The following is a 16,406-nucleotide window of genomic DNA, read 5'->3' on the forward strand; positions in this document are numbered from 1 at the left end:
CGTTGGTGGTGCTCTCAGCCTTCGTCACCCTTTGCGAGGGGTACCTCGGCATCTTCCCGCGCTTGAGCTGTGGGGGGAGTTCTTCTACCTCAAGCTTGCCACCACCGTAAAGGGCGAGGAGGCCCAGTGAGGGGCCTGCGTCGCGGTGCGGCGCATCCGCTGCGGGGTCCGCTTCCCGGTCCTCGCTCTGCTGGAGTCGGCCAAACTCTGGTGGAAATCATATTTCTATGTCCAGAACATCCATGAGTCACGGGACTACGTTAACCTGCCGGCTTATGAAGCCGGCCCGCCGCTCGAGCCCCGGAGCAACTGGGGTTTTTGGCCGAAGACGCTGTCGGCCACCGTCACCACCGCTCTCACCCGACTCCAAGAGATGACAGAGTCAGAGGGTCTTAAGGTCTCAGACCTGTTGGCCGCATTCGTCAAGCGCCGGGTGATGCCTCTTCTGGCCCGGCCTCACCTCATCAGTAGCATGAGAGGGCTCCGGGATCCTTGCCGGATGTCCACCAAGGTGCTACCGGATGTGGAGGTGGTCCGGTTCGTCAACTACTTCTCCGATTGCAAGCTCGTCAAGGGGAGCTAGCGGTTCGGCAAGGAGCCGTAGAGCCGCGCCAATCCACCACCTTTAGTTAGTTTCTATTTCTTTTTATTTTGCTTGTGTCAATCTTTTCGTGCCGCCTGATCGTCTGGCTACGACGCAGTGCTTCCCGGGCCAGACGGCAGCCGATGTGCTGGCCCCAGGCTATCAGTACTTGGCGGACCGCATGGAGAGCGATGTGGATGACCCCGTGTTGGGGGCGGGCGCCATGGAGGAGGACGACGCCGCAGGAGGCAGTGGCGAGGGAGGTGGGTCCGTAGGAGGCTGCATAGGGGACTGGCCGGATGACGATGAGCAGCGTCGCATCCTTGATGCCGGCAGGGTAAGCGTCGGCTCCTCGACGGTGCCGGCTGGAGCACCCAGCGTGCCGAAGCGACGCGCTGACGTCTGGATGTTCGGCAGCCGGCCGTCCAAGAAGGCCAGGGCCACGGTCGCCGCGACCAAGCGGCAGGAGTCCGCAAAGGTCGCGCCAACCGGAAGGCCCAAAGCAGCGTCCGGTGGTGTCGGCATAAGTGTCTTGGTCTCTCTTTCCTTGTTCAACTCTATCTTGGCTTTTCTTCCTTGAAAATCTTTGTCTTGCGTTTTCTTCTCTTCTTGCAAGCTCTCACTGGCTTCTTTTGCCGTGCTGCAGAGGGCTCCGCTTTCTCTATTGCGGGCCCCGTCTGCCTCAGTGATTGGGGCGGCAAGTGGCCATGAAGATGCCCGTCATGTGGACCCGGTCACCGCCCTTCGGGAGGCAACGGAGAGGAATGCACGGGAGGCGCAGCTGGAGCGGGTAGCCGCGGCTCAGGCAGAGGCGGAGGCGGCCGACGCGGCGCGAGCGTAGGCCGATGCGGCGTCCAAGGCACATACCGACGCCACAGCCAAGGCGCGGGAGGAGGAGGCGGCCCGTGATAGGGCTCCGGAGGACACCGGCCCATAGCAAACGGAGCTGCCAGTGGTGGAGGGCCAGGCGCCAACTGGAGGGGTCGGGGCCGACCAGACGGCACTGGAGAGGGAAGTGCCTCCACGGGCGCTAACTGCTGGCGAGCAAGGTAGCTAGCCCAAAGTGCTGGTGGTGCCGTCGTCTAGCGGCGAGCTGGTGGTGGGCCGGGTGGCAACAACTCACGTTCCCGTGCGCTAGTGCCCAGCGAAGGCGGTCTTAGCGCAAAGGACAATGGAGGTTGGGGCCGCGATCTCGACGACGACCGATACCAAGGCCACCAGCGTCGCTCCACTGGACTGGGTGTTAGGAGCTGGCTTGGGTGTCCTCAACATTGTGGTGAAGGGCATCTTGGAGCAGTTCAACGCCCACGACGCCACCCTCCTAAAATACAGGAGCAGGCTGCTGGTGACGCAGATGGCCATCCGGGTACGTTTCATGTGATCTTGGTTTCAATTCTTGTAGTCTTTCATGGGGGCGCGTCAGCGCACCCACTGGGTGTAGCCCCCGAGTTCTAGGCCGGCTGCTGAGCAGGCGGGTCGCAACTTCAAGGTGAACTTCCGAATGCTGACGTGTTGTTTTCGTTGCAGGACTACCACAACTTGCGCGTGGCCGCCTACAACTCCCAGCACCAGGAGCTGGCCAAGCGAACCGCCGATCTGAACCAGAGCCGAAGTAACAACTTTGTCTTTCAGTGGGGGCGCGCAAGCGCACCCGCTCTATGTACCCTCCAAGATCCGGGCCGACTGCTGAGTAGTCGGGCCGGGTCTTCTGGCAACTACTTGTTTTTTGTGTCGATGCTTGACGTTTTTTCTTTCTTGCTTTGGCAGAGGCTGCCGCTGATTTGCGGAAGCGTCTGGACGAGCTCGATACCGTGCTCCACACCAAGGAGCAGGAGCGCGACTGACTGGCAAAGGAGATGGCAGACCAGGCGGAGAATCACCAGGTGGAGGTTCGGAAGCTGAAAGATGACGAATCTTTCCTCAAGGCCGAGTTCGAGACTGAGCGCTCGGACTGGGCCAAGAGGGAGAAGATGTTGTCGGACGGCTACGGGGTCATCAAGGACATGGTGAAAGGTACACTCTTTCTTCCATCGTCGCTCGGTCGCCGGCTGCTGCGGGAAGCCAGCTTCTAAAACTCTTTTGCTTTGTGCAGAATTCCTCCGTTGGCATTCCATCACCGTCTGCTAATTCATCGAGGCTCGGCGCGACCAGCGGAGGAGCATGGGCTCGGACATTCCGTAGAACGTGCCCCGCAACTTGGGCGAGCAGCTCCTGGCCATCAAGATGCGCCTAGTGCCGGCATACCGTCTGCTCCGCCGCCTGCAGCGCGTCGGGTCGCAGGTCCTGGCGAGGTTCTGGCCTAGTGCTCGAGACCCTCGCACTCCCGGTCGGACTGCCGACTAGTTGGAGGTGGTGGTCGAGCGGTTCGAGTCTTGGAAGGGAGCCGTGGCTCGATCAGGTGTTAGGACTGCGCTGGAGTTGCCAAGGCCTGGTACCCAGAGTTGAGCCTGGCGTAGCTGGCCACTTTCCAGCAGGAAGTCGGGCCCAAGCTAGAGATGGTCCAAGGCGAGCTCGACCAGCGCGCCGGCAATCGCCGAGTATGCCGACACCGACGTCTTCATCCCAGAGCTGGACAAAGACGGCGCCATGGTGCCACCGAACCGGTTCAGGCTGAACCCAGAGGAGGACTCGGCAGAGGAGATCGCCCCACTGCCGAGGGCGAGGATGATGAGGACGAGGATGGCAAGGACATCGCACCGGATGATGGAGCGACCAGCCGGCCTCAGCCCGATCGGGCCCTCGACCAGCGAGCCGTGGAAGACCGCAATGACTGCTGCCGATGCCGACCAGGCCAAGACCCGCCAGTCGGATGCTCCACCAACCGGCGCCTCTTCCTCTGCTGACCTGTCCACACATCCCGCCGCGCCCCTGGCCTAGGCAGCCACTTATCTTTCAAAATTTTCCTATCTTGTACTTTTGAATGAACAAGTTAAATTTGCATAGTTCTACCCACTAGGGGTGTAATTCAAAACTCTGTTGAATGCTGGCCATGGGCATTTTGCTTATGTAAATAATTTTATTCTCGCACATGCTTGTGCTCTAGCCGGATTCTGGCTTGGTGTTGCTTCTTGCTCTTTTTGGCTTTCTCCTTTGCTGCCTTCCTTTGGCTGCCACCCTGCCAACCGGACAACCACTCTTTGGTCTGTGGCTGGGTTAGGGACTTGGCCGTTTAGGATAGACAAGTACTTAGGCCGTCTAGAGCGTAGCTAGTCAAGCGAGAAGCCGGCCGGCCGGGTTCTCAGCAGCCAGGTGGGTAAGGTGAGGAGCCGGCTTGGCCTATGCAGGCATTCTTCCTTAGTCATTTTTCGTGTGGACATCATTTCCTGCCTTTAGCTCTTGCCAGCCAGACAGTCGCTCTGCGAGCTATGGCTTAAGGCAAGAGAGGGCTTCGATGTCGGCGCACTACTTGGCCAACTGGAAGTGGTACCATCTTAGGTCAAGGTGACGAGCCCCCAGGCCGGCTAACCGGACCTAGTGCAGGGCAAAAGAAATGAAATAATACATTCATCCATGAATCTTATCATATAGATAAAAAGGTAGCCTCTGAGTGCTCCTCGGGGGGCCTGTTGTCTTTGCTTAATACAGAAGATAGCGTGGTACATACTGCATTAACTGTAAAATCTTCGGAGGATGGTCATGTTCCATGGGCATTCTGTTTCCTTGCCAGAATCGTCCCTCTTGCGTGCCCTGGGCTTCTGTGCGTCGATGAGGTAGTAGGAGTCATTGCCCAGGGCCTTGTTGATGATGAAAGGCCCCTCCCATGGAGCCGAGAGCTTGTGCTGGCCGGCTGTTCGCTGGATCAGCCGGAGCACAAGGTCTCCATGGAAGGATCGTGGCCTGACCTTCCAACTATGGTAGCGATGCAGGCTCTGCTGGTAGATGGCGGACCGGCCGAGTGCCAACAGCCGCACCTCTTCCAGCAGATCGACACCGTCTTCTCGCGCCTCCTTCGCTTCCGCCTCCGTGTACATGGTGACGCGAGGCGAGTCAAACTCGATGTCAGTTGGGATGATGGCCTCGGCCCCGTACATGAGGAAGAAGGGAGTGAAGCCGGTTGCTTTGTTTGGCATAGTCCGGAGACTCCAGAGGACGGCCGGCAGCTCCTCGATCCAGCAGTCGGCCGAGCCTCCAGCAGCTCGACTAGTCAGAGCTTGATGCCAGACAAGATGAGGCCGTTTGCTCGCTCCACCTGGCCGTTTCACTATGGATGGGCAACAGACGCCACTACAAAAAAGACACATCCTTGACATTTTGGGCCAAATGATTTTTTTGTCATACTTATGACACTTCTATGGCGATAATTGAGACAAAACCTGGTATCATCATAGATGTGGTGGGTTCCTACTTCTATGATAAAAAATCATGACAGAAAATGGGCTTTTCGTCCTGGTCGGGCCGGAGACACAGCTGCATGACATTGTTTGGGCCGTCCATGACGGAAAAAACCGTGGTAGAAGCGAGGGCGGGGAAAATATCGGGGAGTTCCCGGTTAAGGTGGCTGGTCGGGGGCCTAGCGATGTGCGTTTCTCTCATACATACATGTGTGTGTGCGAGGCGTTGTGCTCTAACTGAACCCGAGCGAGGTGTTGGACTCTAACCGAACCCGAGTGATTGCACTGCAGGCTACGCGTTACTGAACTCGAGCGATCGATCGATTGCTGTTAACTGAACCCGATCGAGCAATTCCTTCGCTACTGCTGCTAACTGAAGCCGATCGATGCTGCCTCTGGATGAACAGTGAGCGTTCTTGGGGGGTTTGGATGAATAGTTCCCGGTGGGGGTTGGATGAACAGGAACCCGTGGTAGTAAGGGCAATTGCCGCTGGATCAACAGTACCCCGATCGATCGAGCCGGTGGATAAACAGGATGACCTCATGGAGGGCTGGATGAATAGGACCCCGTGGAGGGCTGGTTGAACAGTAGCTAGTCGAGGGCTGGTTGAACAGTAGCCGGTGGAGGGCTGGCTGTACAGTATCCCGTGGAGGGGTGGTTGAACAGGACCCCCGTGGAGAGGGCTGGTTGAACAGTAGCCGGTGGAGGAGCGCGCGGTGGAGGCTGGATGAACATGAGCCCGTGGATGAACAGTCATAGGTGGAGGCTGGAGGAGGTCGATGGTGGATGAATAGTACCCCGTGGAGGCTGGAGGAGGTCGATGGTGGAGCTGAACAGTATCCCGTGGAGTCCTGTTTTCCGGTACGCCACACCGCTCCCGATGAACAGGACCCTCGTTTCGACCGTAGCGCACCAACACAAGTTCATTTCCTCCGTTTTGCGGTACACCACACCCCTCCTGGTCAACAAGGCCCCGTTTTGACCGTACGAGGTCCAACAGAAGTCTGTTTCCTCTGTTTTGCGGTACGTAGACCCCTCCAGATGAACAAGATCCCGTTTGGTCATTTCCTCCGTTCTGCGGTACGCCAGGCCTCGCTTCCATCGGCTGTTCTGTCCAAGCCGATTGGCTCCCGATGAACAACACGCGTTCCGTTGCCTCCCAATGAACAAGACGCATTCCGTTGCCTCCGCATGAACATGACGATGGCGCAGCTTCTCCGTTTCGACCCAACCATGTACACGAGCCCTGGCCGTACGTATGCATGAGTAGGCGTTCCAGATCCCGCCCGTATGTACATACGTGGCTGTATTTTCTTTCTTGTACCCTGGCCGCTGTACGTACGTGTACATGCTACGTGCGCGCCTCTACTACGACATGTGCGCGCCTCTACTATGACACGCGCACGTCTCTACATCGACCAGTATGTACGTACACGTTCGCGACCAGAATGACAATGCTACATACGATTCGACCAGGTGGGTCCTGACTGTCAGGCACTTCCTTGTGTGCGAAGATGTAGCTGGTGGGTCCCAGCTATCAGGGAGGCGAATCATTTTTTGCCCATAATATGGACGCACTTCCTTGCATGAGAAAATGTAGCTGGTGGGTCCGAGCAGTCAGGGGGGAAACATTTTTTCACGAAATACGGTGGCCCGTACGGTGGGTCCCTGCTATCAGGTGGAGGAATAATTATTTTCCGCATAATAAGGAGGCACTTCCTTGCTGCGGCCGTGGACCCAGCTGTCAACCTCTCCATGTACAGTACTCTTTCGATGGAAGTCGGTCGTTGATCACATTGACCACGTCGTGTCGAGAGCACCAAGGTGGTGGATGACGGCTGTCGGATTTTTGGTTCCGGCAAAACCCTTGATGTTCGAACACTGGGGTGCGCACGAAGATCTCCCCCCTCTCTAGCTCGCACACTCAATGATATCACGACCTAGCTCGATGGACCCAAAGAACATGAGACACAAGATTTATACTAGTTCGGGCCACCTTTGTTGTGTAATACCCTACTCCAGTGTTGTGTGGTGGATTGCCTCTTGGGCTGAGGATGAACAGTTACAAGGGAAGAACAGCCTCCGGAGGAGAGGTGTTCTTGTGCTTGGTGAACTTGTGTGAGGCTAAGGATGGGATGGCTCCGATCCAAGATCCAATGCAAGATGAGATCCCCGATCAGATCTCTCTCCCTGCTATGGTGGTGGCTAGCCCTATTTATAGAGGCCCTGGTCCTCTTTCCAAATATTGATCGGGAAGGGATCCCTCAATGGCCAATTTGAAGGGGACAGCTAGTACAAGCTATCTTGACAAAAGTGGTCTTCTCTTGTGAAAGGCCCTGGTGGTGACGCCGTCTTGGGCTCCACGGTGACCTCCGTCCTGCCGTCCTATTGGTCTTGGTCTTGTTGCACCGATATCGAAACCTTTGCCTGATGCCTTGGAACTCCTAGCCTGCGCTTGCCTCCTTAACAACAAAGAGGGAACGAGGACACTGTGCTCGCTGGCGCCTGCCTGGTCTTGATCGTCATGGCTTACGTCATTGGGACCTTGCGAGGTTTGCCTTGCCTTGATCTCTCCGCCCATCGCGAGCCAGCCTGGTGAGGCCGCCCCTGAGGAGGTCTTGCATCGTCTGCCTCGCGAGGCTTCACCCCTTTCGAGGGTCTTGAATGTTTGCTAGTGAAGATGGGTCGTACTGGGCCGCTGGAGGAGCCACGCTACGGGCTGCAGGCAAGCAAGTCTGGGGACCCTCGTTCCCAGAACGCTGACAGTAGCCCCAGGGCCCAAGGCGCTCAGGCTTGGCTTTGAGGCAAAGCCAAAGGGCAAGTCAGAGCGCCGCGGGCCCCAACAGCCCGCGACCTTGGTTGACATGTGGCGAGTGACGGGGCATGGGCAACCCCGCTTCCCCACGAAACCTTGAAATCCGCCTGGCTAGGCGGCCACGACATCCTACACAGTTATCTCCCCATTGCTGGCAATGCACTCCCCGACTTCTTTGCTTCCTCATACGTCTGCTTCCTCTTCCAATCCAACTCGAGCTTTGCCCTTATTACCATGGTGCCAAACCGGACGGAGAAAGGGAAGAAGCCCCCTACCCTCAGCCAACTCAGCTCCGGCCATCGAGCCCGCCGTTGACCGATCACGGTTAATCAATCAGGAGGCCATGGATAAGGTCTGCATTGTGCTTGCTACCAGCTTCAATGAATGGGGAGGGACAGTGGCCTGGTCTGCGTCCAGAGCCTCCATCAATAGGACGGCTACCGAGGTCCCGTTCTTCGTCGACACTCTGTGGGCTGGCCTGGTTCCTCCCTTCTCCGCCTTCTTCGATGCCGTGCTTTCTCATTACCAGGTCCATATGCTGCACCTTGATCCCCAATCTGTTGCCCTTCTCACCGTCTTCACCTTTGTCTGCGAGGCCATGGTGGGCATTGCCGCTTTTGTGGCCCTCTTGCGCCATTTCTTCTCGCTGCACCTGACCAACCCCTGGTAGTGCTTAGGGTGCCTGAGCTTCCAGGCCTGGCGGCAATGTCCGTCTCAGGGATTGACTTTGATCTCCCGCCGTCCACGAGCGAGTTTGGGATGCGGTGGGTGTATGTCAATGTCGAAGTACTCAGGCCCTGCTCTCGCCTCCGTTATCGCCCACCATCCCAAGCTCTGGCTGGGGTCACTAGGAGCTCGCGGGCTCCCATCTCGCCTTCATCTGGCTCAGGCTGAGGAGGCTGGAGGATCTTGATGTGACCATGCCCAAGGTGATGAGGGAGTTCCTCCGACACCGCATCGCCCCAGTCCGGCGCCATTCCCAGCCGAAGTCCAATCAAGAACGACCTGAACTCTCTCGGGATTGATAGCAATGCCCTTACCAGAGATTACGTGGCCGAGATAGGTCACTTCTGGTAACCCAAATTCACCCTTGGAGAACGTGGCATAAAGGCGGTGCTCTCTGAGTTTTTCTAGCACAAGTCTAAGATGTTCGGCATGCTCTTCCTCGTTCTTCGAGTAAATGAGAATATCATCGAGGTAAACCACGACAAACTTATCTAAGTACTCCATGAAGATCGAGTTCATCAAGTGAGAGAAAGTAGCTGGGGCGTTGGTTAGACCAAAGGACATGACGGTGTACTCGTACTGACCATAACGAGTGACAAAAGCCGTCTTAGGAATGTCCCCATTTTTGATCTTGATTTGGTGGTAGCCTAACCTCAAATCCATGTTGGAAAAGACTGATGATCCAGCAAGTTGATCATACATGTCGTTGATCCTGGGGAGCGGATACTTGTTCTTTATCGTGACCAAATTAATGGGACGATAATCTACAACCATCCAGTCCGTACCATCCTTCTTCTTGACGAATAGGACGGGGCAAGCCCAGGGAGAAGAACTAGGACGGATGAAACCCTTTTGCAAGGATTCATCAAGTTGTTTCTTAAGCTCAGCTAGTTCTAAGGGTGCCATCTTGTAAGGTCTCTTAGAGATTGGAGCGGTTCCTGGGATAAGATCTATGACAAACTCTATATCTCTGTCAGGTGGAATACCTGGCAGTTCCTCTGGAAAGACATCCGGAAAGTCATGGACTATCGGGATATCTTCAAGGTCTGGAAGAGGGTTAGCATTAAGCTGACACTTTGCAACTCTAGTGGAGACGCTGACTATCTTGCCAGATGGGTGTGTAAGCTGAACAGACCTAGTGTAACAATCAATCTTGGCATAATGAGCTTTCATCTAGTCCATACCCAAGATGATGTTAATATTTGTAAACTTGAGGGCTATAAGTGATGCAAGGAATACAAGTCTGTCAACAAGGATTTCATTACCATGGCTTATTTTGGTAGTTTGCCATCTAGACCCTGGAGTTTGGATTTCAAGTGGAGTTGGCATATCACAAAATGACATGTCATGCAAACGAGCATAGCCTTCAGATATGAAGGAGTGAGATGCTCTAGTATCGAACAGAACTGAAGCTGGATGACAGTTGACAAGGGGAGTACCAAGAACGACATCCGGATCATCATGAGCGTCTTTAGCTAAGACGTGATGCACACATCCATGTTCAGTGGGAGCTGACTTGACACTAATCATCTTGCGTGATGGCTTACCACGGCCAATAGACTTCTCAGGATGGGGTGGAGCATAGTTGGTTTGAGAGCAGTCACGTGCATAGTGTCCTCGCTCTCCACATGTGAAACAAGTCCCTGAAGTAGGACGTGAACCCGCTTTGACAAGCGGTCTACCAATAGGCCTGGGTGGAGCATGTAACTGAACTGGGTGAGGTGCCACACAAGATGGCCTTGGTGTATAACCGGGTGGAAGAGCGGAGTTCGGAACCCAAATCCGGCGCTTCTACGAAGTAGAACGGAAGAAGAACCCAAACCACGGGTGTGCTTACGAGACTCCTCTTAACTGAGTTGAGCTGTCTCTGCATTAATGGCCTCGTTCACAAGAGCCTGGAATGTATTGCAATGATGCAAGTGGAGATCACGACGCAACTTGGGGTTGAGACCCTTCCGGAACCTAGCCTGCTTCTTGGCGTCCGTGGACACCACTTCTGTAGCATAGCGGGCAAGGTTCTCAAACTCTCTACTGTAAGCATCAACAACCATCTTATCCTGGGTGAAACTACAGAACTCTTCTCTCTTGCGGTCCATGAGAGCCTGAGGAATGTGATGCTCATGAAAAGCCTCAGTGAAATCTCTCTAGGTGGTTATCTAGCCAGCTGGAAGCATAGCCTCATAGTTCTTCCACCAAATACTAGCAGGACCTTCTAGATGATAAGCAACGTAGGTGACCTTGTCACTTTCAACTATGTTCGCAGAATGCAGCTTGTGTGTGATACTACAGAGCCAGTCATCTGCATCGAGTGGTTCAATGGAATGATGGAAGGTAGGTGGTTTCAGACCAATGAAATCATAGATGGACGCTGACTCTTTGCACTGATGGGAGGTGTTCTCTTCAATACGTGCTAACAAGCGGTTAGACTCTCGCTTGTTCTTCTCCATCTCTAACATGAACTCTGCCAACGAAGGCTGGTCGGGAGGATCCTCATCCCTACCATCTCCATGGTTCCGGCTATGAGCAACAGAACTTCGGTTAACTGACGACATCCTGAAGAACCAACCAAGGAAACAAGGATGGATTCAGCATCATCATAAGGATGTAGAAGGTAGCACAAGAATTTAGTATCTCCCAAACTACTAGGACAATTCCGGCAGCATAACGACATTATAATGCTCAAAATGAGACATTCTGCAAAAGAAGGGGTAGCACCATACTCAACATCATCACTCAAGGTCCTGAGATATTACTAAACAGGCTACACCGGAGGTACTCGAACTGGGATATGACTCAGATCAACCAAACATTAGAGACTACGGAGTAGTAACACGTGATCCTGATAGACGGAAGAGAAAGCCTAGTTCCTTAACCCCGTAGGAAAGATAGGATGACTCATATCAGAAGGCATGAGGCATAAGGAGTAAAAAGAGCCTTACGTTCCCTTCCACAATCAATTCCCCTATATAGCTAAAGAATTTCTAGACTCAACTTCGACCAGGTTGGCTTGGTAACCCTACAGGAAGTCAGGCTCTGATACCAAAGCTGTCGGTACCCCGATTCCAAGTCACATCGATCTAGCCGGTAACACCTCATATCACTTTGCGGCCTCACGCACGGTATCCTCACGGGTGTCGCCTTACCCTGGCCCGGGACCGTTTGCGCCTTTTGGCTCACGTATATGATTGTGTCGCTAGCATCCATATGACAGAGAACCCAGGCCGACATGGCTAGCCGTGAACCCAAAGCGGCACTAACCTATGGGGACAGGCATACGTGACTCACATCGAGCGTGTCGGTCAGCAGCGTGTGAATCCGGGCTGTAGCACTGGGCTAACAGGACTCTGGGAACCCGGGATGTAGCAGACTAGGCAGGACTCCGGATGTCACCGCGTGACATTTCCCCGAAGGGACAGACACAGGAATGAAGTAAAACACATGCTGGCCAGTCAAGTGTCCTGAGCATTAGTGCTGGGCTAGCAGGACTCCGGTGAACCGGACTGTAGCGGACTACTATGGCTCAAGGAAGCACTAGACTACATTTCCCCATAAGAGAGACTGCCAAGGATAAACAACTAGATTGTCGGATCCCACACATAGCAATACATGTCACACGTACGCATAACATGCAAGTATGTGCTGTACAACATGGCATCACAACATAACGCAAACTCATATAGATAAAGGCTCAGAAGAGCCACATATAATTAATACAAACAGGGGTCACATGACCCATCATTTAGAGCATACAAGCAATGGAAGCATTACATGTCTGAGTACAGACAACTACAAAAGAAAGAGGCCGAGAAGCCTGACTATCTACAAGTACCTCCAAGGTACAAGATCATAGCTGAGGTAACAAGCTACTCATCGAAGTCCAAGCGGTACTACTAGTGAGACAGATGTCTCACCTGCAAAACATAAATAAAGCAAACGTGAGTACAAAGGTACTTAGCAAGACATACATCAGATCCTATCATACATGCATTTGTATTAAGAAGGTAATTTGGGGTTTAGTTGCAGCAAGCCATCTTTGACTCAGTGGCTATCCTATTCTACGACAATGAGAAACTTCTTTGAGATGAGGCAGCGCACACGAGTCCACTAAACACCACATCAATACACTACTATGGATTCATCCTCGTATCCTTACGAGAAGGCCATCCATAGCACTCACACTTGTCTTGAGCATTTTAGAGTATCCACTTAAAGTTGTCTATGTACCACGTAAGCATCCAAGAAGTCCATAATCGAGGACATGGCTATTCGAATAGATCATGATAACCCTGTAGGGGTGTACTTCTTCACACACGCTCTCACCACTTATCACCATGTACACATCATGTATCTCGGCAACCTTCAAGCGGAAGCCTGGCGAGGGTGTCGGCCACGACCTGACTAACCACACAAGACTCTACTCCAGGTTTATCGCCTATTCGGGTTCCATCCGCAAGGAGATCTGGCCGGGTTGTCGCTCACGGCCCCAAACGATGTGTACCGGGCCACGTGTGCCTAGCCTCCCAAGCCCACCCTGCCGGGTGCCGCTTGGTAGAAAAAGAGCACTACCTACAAACACCAGAAACTAGTTGCAACTCCTGGACAAAGATCAAGTTGGTTAATAAGTCGAGAGGGGTCGAGTTACCGGAACCCAATGTGTGGTAGTAGCTAGTCATTGGACAACATACACAGAACTCAGTGCTTAAGGACGGTTCCAGTGAGACAACCCACCATGTACTCCTACATGGCCTCTCACCGCTACCTTTACCAAATCGTGTTCACCCGCTTAACTCTCAGCATCAGAACATAGCATAACACTCCAATCCATTCCCAATGAATCAGACCTGACACAACTCTAAGCAATAGCAGGCATGGCATGGTAGGAACACAACATGGCTTCAATCAACTCCTACACATGCTAGTGGGTTTCAACTATTTGCTGTGGCAATGACAGGTCATGCAGAGGAATGGGTTCAACTACCGTAGCATAAAGTAGCAGTTGAATCGTTGTTGTCCTCATGCAGTAAAAGGGAGCATGAGCGAGAGAGTGGGATTTTATCAGAATGAACAAGGGGGTTTGCTTGCCTAGTAGATCAACAGGGGGGCACTGCTCCTTAGACAGGTACTCTCGAACACTCTCCAGAGCAGGACCTATCGAGAAGGAACGGTGTCGGAAATCAAACACAAGCATATGCAACAATATGATGCGTGAACATGGCATGAGTATGTGATGTTGTTTGAGTTAATGCATCTAGCATTTATTTAGTTGAGGTCCATTTGAACCAAGGGTTCAAATGCAACTCCAAAATAAGCTCTTAAATATGCCATTTATATGTTTTCATATATACAGCATGTATAGGTTGGTTTTTCATGCATGAAAATGGTACAAATGGATAGATTGAATTTTTTTGATCATTTTTCATATATAAATTATTGCAATCTGAGCTATGGTTGAATTTCTATGAATTTTTGAAGTTTTGAATATATTCTGGAATTTCCTGATTTGATTTTAAACCAGAAAATGAATAACTGCGTCAGCATTGCGTCATGCCTACGTCAGCAGGTCAACGAAGCTGACCATGTCAAACCTGACGTGTGGGTCCACACGTAAGTGACCGGTTAGTTAACAGGGGGGTATTATACTAATCTAATTAAAGGATTAGGGCGCCTGGGCCCACTATCAGCGTCACGGATTAGTTAAACGGTGATTAGCCTTAAGCTAATCACCTGGCAGGCCGGGCCCAAACTTCAGGCGGGCTAGGGTCGTCGGCGGCGACCTTTGGACGTGGCGGCGTCCATGCGGCAGGGCACGGGGCGGCGACTGGGAGCACCGGGGTGTAGCCCGTGCTCTCCCGCATCTAGTGGGGTAGGTAGGAGGAGGAGGGGTGGCCGGAGCTTCTGAAGCAAGGCTCGTAGCGGCGGCCGGGGCACGGCTTCGAGCGGCAGAGGGCTAGAGGGCGCCGGAAGAGCAGGGGAGCGGGGGGTTCGGCGACGGGGTTCACAGCGAATCCAACGGCGGGGTCAGCGAGCTCGGGGAAGTGTTGGTGCAGCCGGAACGGCCATGGCGATCTCCGATGCTGGAGGTTGAAGACGACAGCGATGGCGGCTCCACAAGGCTTCCCGCGTCGCGTGGCTCGACGGAGAGGTAGACGGAGATGTGGCGGAGCTTGCAGACACGGAAAGAGGACGAGTGGGAGGCGGTGGCTGTGGCTACAGCGTGCGGCAGCGAAGGCAGCGCTCAGGAGTTCGCGGGGGAGGGCGAGAGAGAGGAGGGGAGGCCACTGGAGAGAGGGTGAGAGGTGCGGGGTGGCGCGTGGCGTCGCGCGGGGCATCCAGGCGACATGGAGGAGCACAGGCAGGCAGGTGCCGTGGCACGCGGAGCGCGCGCGCGCCGGGCACACGCCTCGCCTACTGGTGCGAGGTGGAGGACGGTGCGGTTGCCAGTGGGCTGGGCCATCACAGTTGGGCCGGCACAGTGCCAGGCTGCAGGTGGCCCAAGTAAGCATTTTTCCATTTTTGTTTTCTTTCTATTTTCTGACATTTGTTTCTGATTTAGTAAAATACTAAATCGTTTTATTTTCTTCTGACAATTTTTGCAGGGGCCTAAGGGATTATTCCAAAGCCCCTCACCAAAATTCAGAATTATTGGACAATATTATATATATATAAATAATTATCCAATGCAAATAATTACTGGATTAATTCCAAATGTCCAAAATAAATATTTATGAGCTCCTAAAAATATTGGTTTGATTTTTACCTCTGACCAATATTTTCAGAGAGTAACATGAACATTTTCTTGGACCTTTTTGGAGCAATTTTTATCTGGATTATTTCCAGAAATGATTTCTGAGGGTTTCACTAATCCCCATTTCAAATTTAAATGGAATTTAAACATGATGCAAACATGAAGGCTAGCCTAGGTCATACCAGAACTAGGGATGTGACAGCCGTGCCCGCAGTTATGGGCAGATGGGAATTTTTTAATGTCCAGTTGTAGAAAACCTGAAACTTAACTTAATTAAAATGAATCAACAAAGTGTGTGGCCGTGATGGTTTCTTTTCGGCGGAGTCCGGGAAGAGAACATGGTCTCGTGTTATGCTTGAACGTAAGTAGTCTTGGATCACTTCTTGATCATTCATTCTCGAACGTGCTTTGCTTTCTCTTCTTGCTCTCATTGGCGTACGTTAGCCACCATATATGCTAGTGCTTGCTGCAGGTCCACCTCATACCTTTTACCTTACCTATAAGCTTAAATAGTCTTGATCACGAGGGTGTGAGATGGCTGAGTCCCCGTGACTCACAAATTACTTCCAAAACCAGATGCAGGGACCGATGATACCATTCCAGAAGATGCGACTGAGCTCAAGTGGTAGTTCAATGAGGACTCACGACGTTACTACGTTTCCTTTCCAGATGATTAGTAGTGGAGCCTAGTTGGGGCGATCAGGGACATTATGCATTTGGGGTTGTCTTTATTTTGGTTCCATAGTCAGACCTTGATTGTATCTGGATGAATGTAATGCTATATTTATGTATTGATTGGCGTGGCGATTGTAAGCCAACTATGTAACTCTTTCCTTATTCAGTACATTGAATTTGGATCTGGATCGCGATTTTTTGCCCATTTTTTGCTCGTTTTTTTGCATGATATTATTTCAAATTTTGTTCCCGTTTTTGGATCTTGTACGTTCTTTTGCCGTGTTCTTTTGCTAGAGAGGAGTTCGCCGGAGAGGAGGAGGGAGGAGGTGACCGGAGAAGCGCTCGCCTACATCGCCGGAGAGGAGGAGGAGGTCGCTGGAGAGGAGTTCACCGGAGCATCGAAGAGGAGGAGGAGAAACCATGAGGGGATGGGAGCAGAGGAGGGAGGAGGAGCTCACAGGAGAGGTGGGAGGAGGAGCTCACCATAGATGAGGGAGGAGGATCTCACCAGAGAGGAGGTAGGAGGAGCT

This window comes from Triticum dicoccoides, chromosome 2A (genome assembly GCF_002162155.2).
Source record: "Triticum dicoccoides isolate Atlit2015 ecotype Zavitan chromosome 2A, WEW_v2.0, whole genome shotgun sequence".
NCBI classification, from domain to species: Eukaryota; Viridiplantae; Streptophyta; class Magnoliopsida; order Poales; family Poaceae; genus Triticum; species Triticum dicoccoides.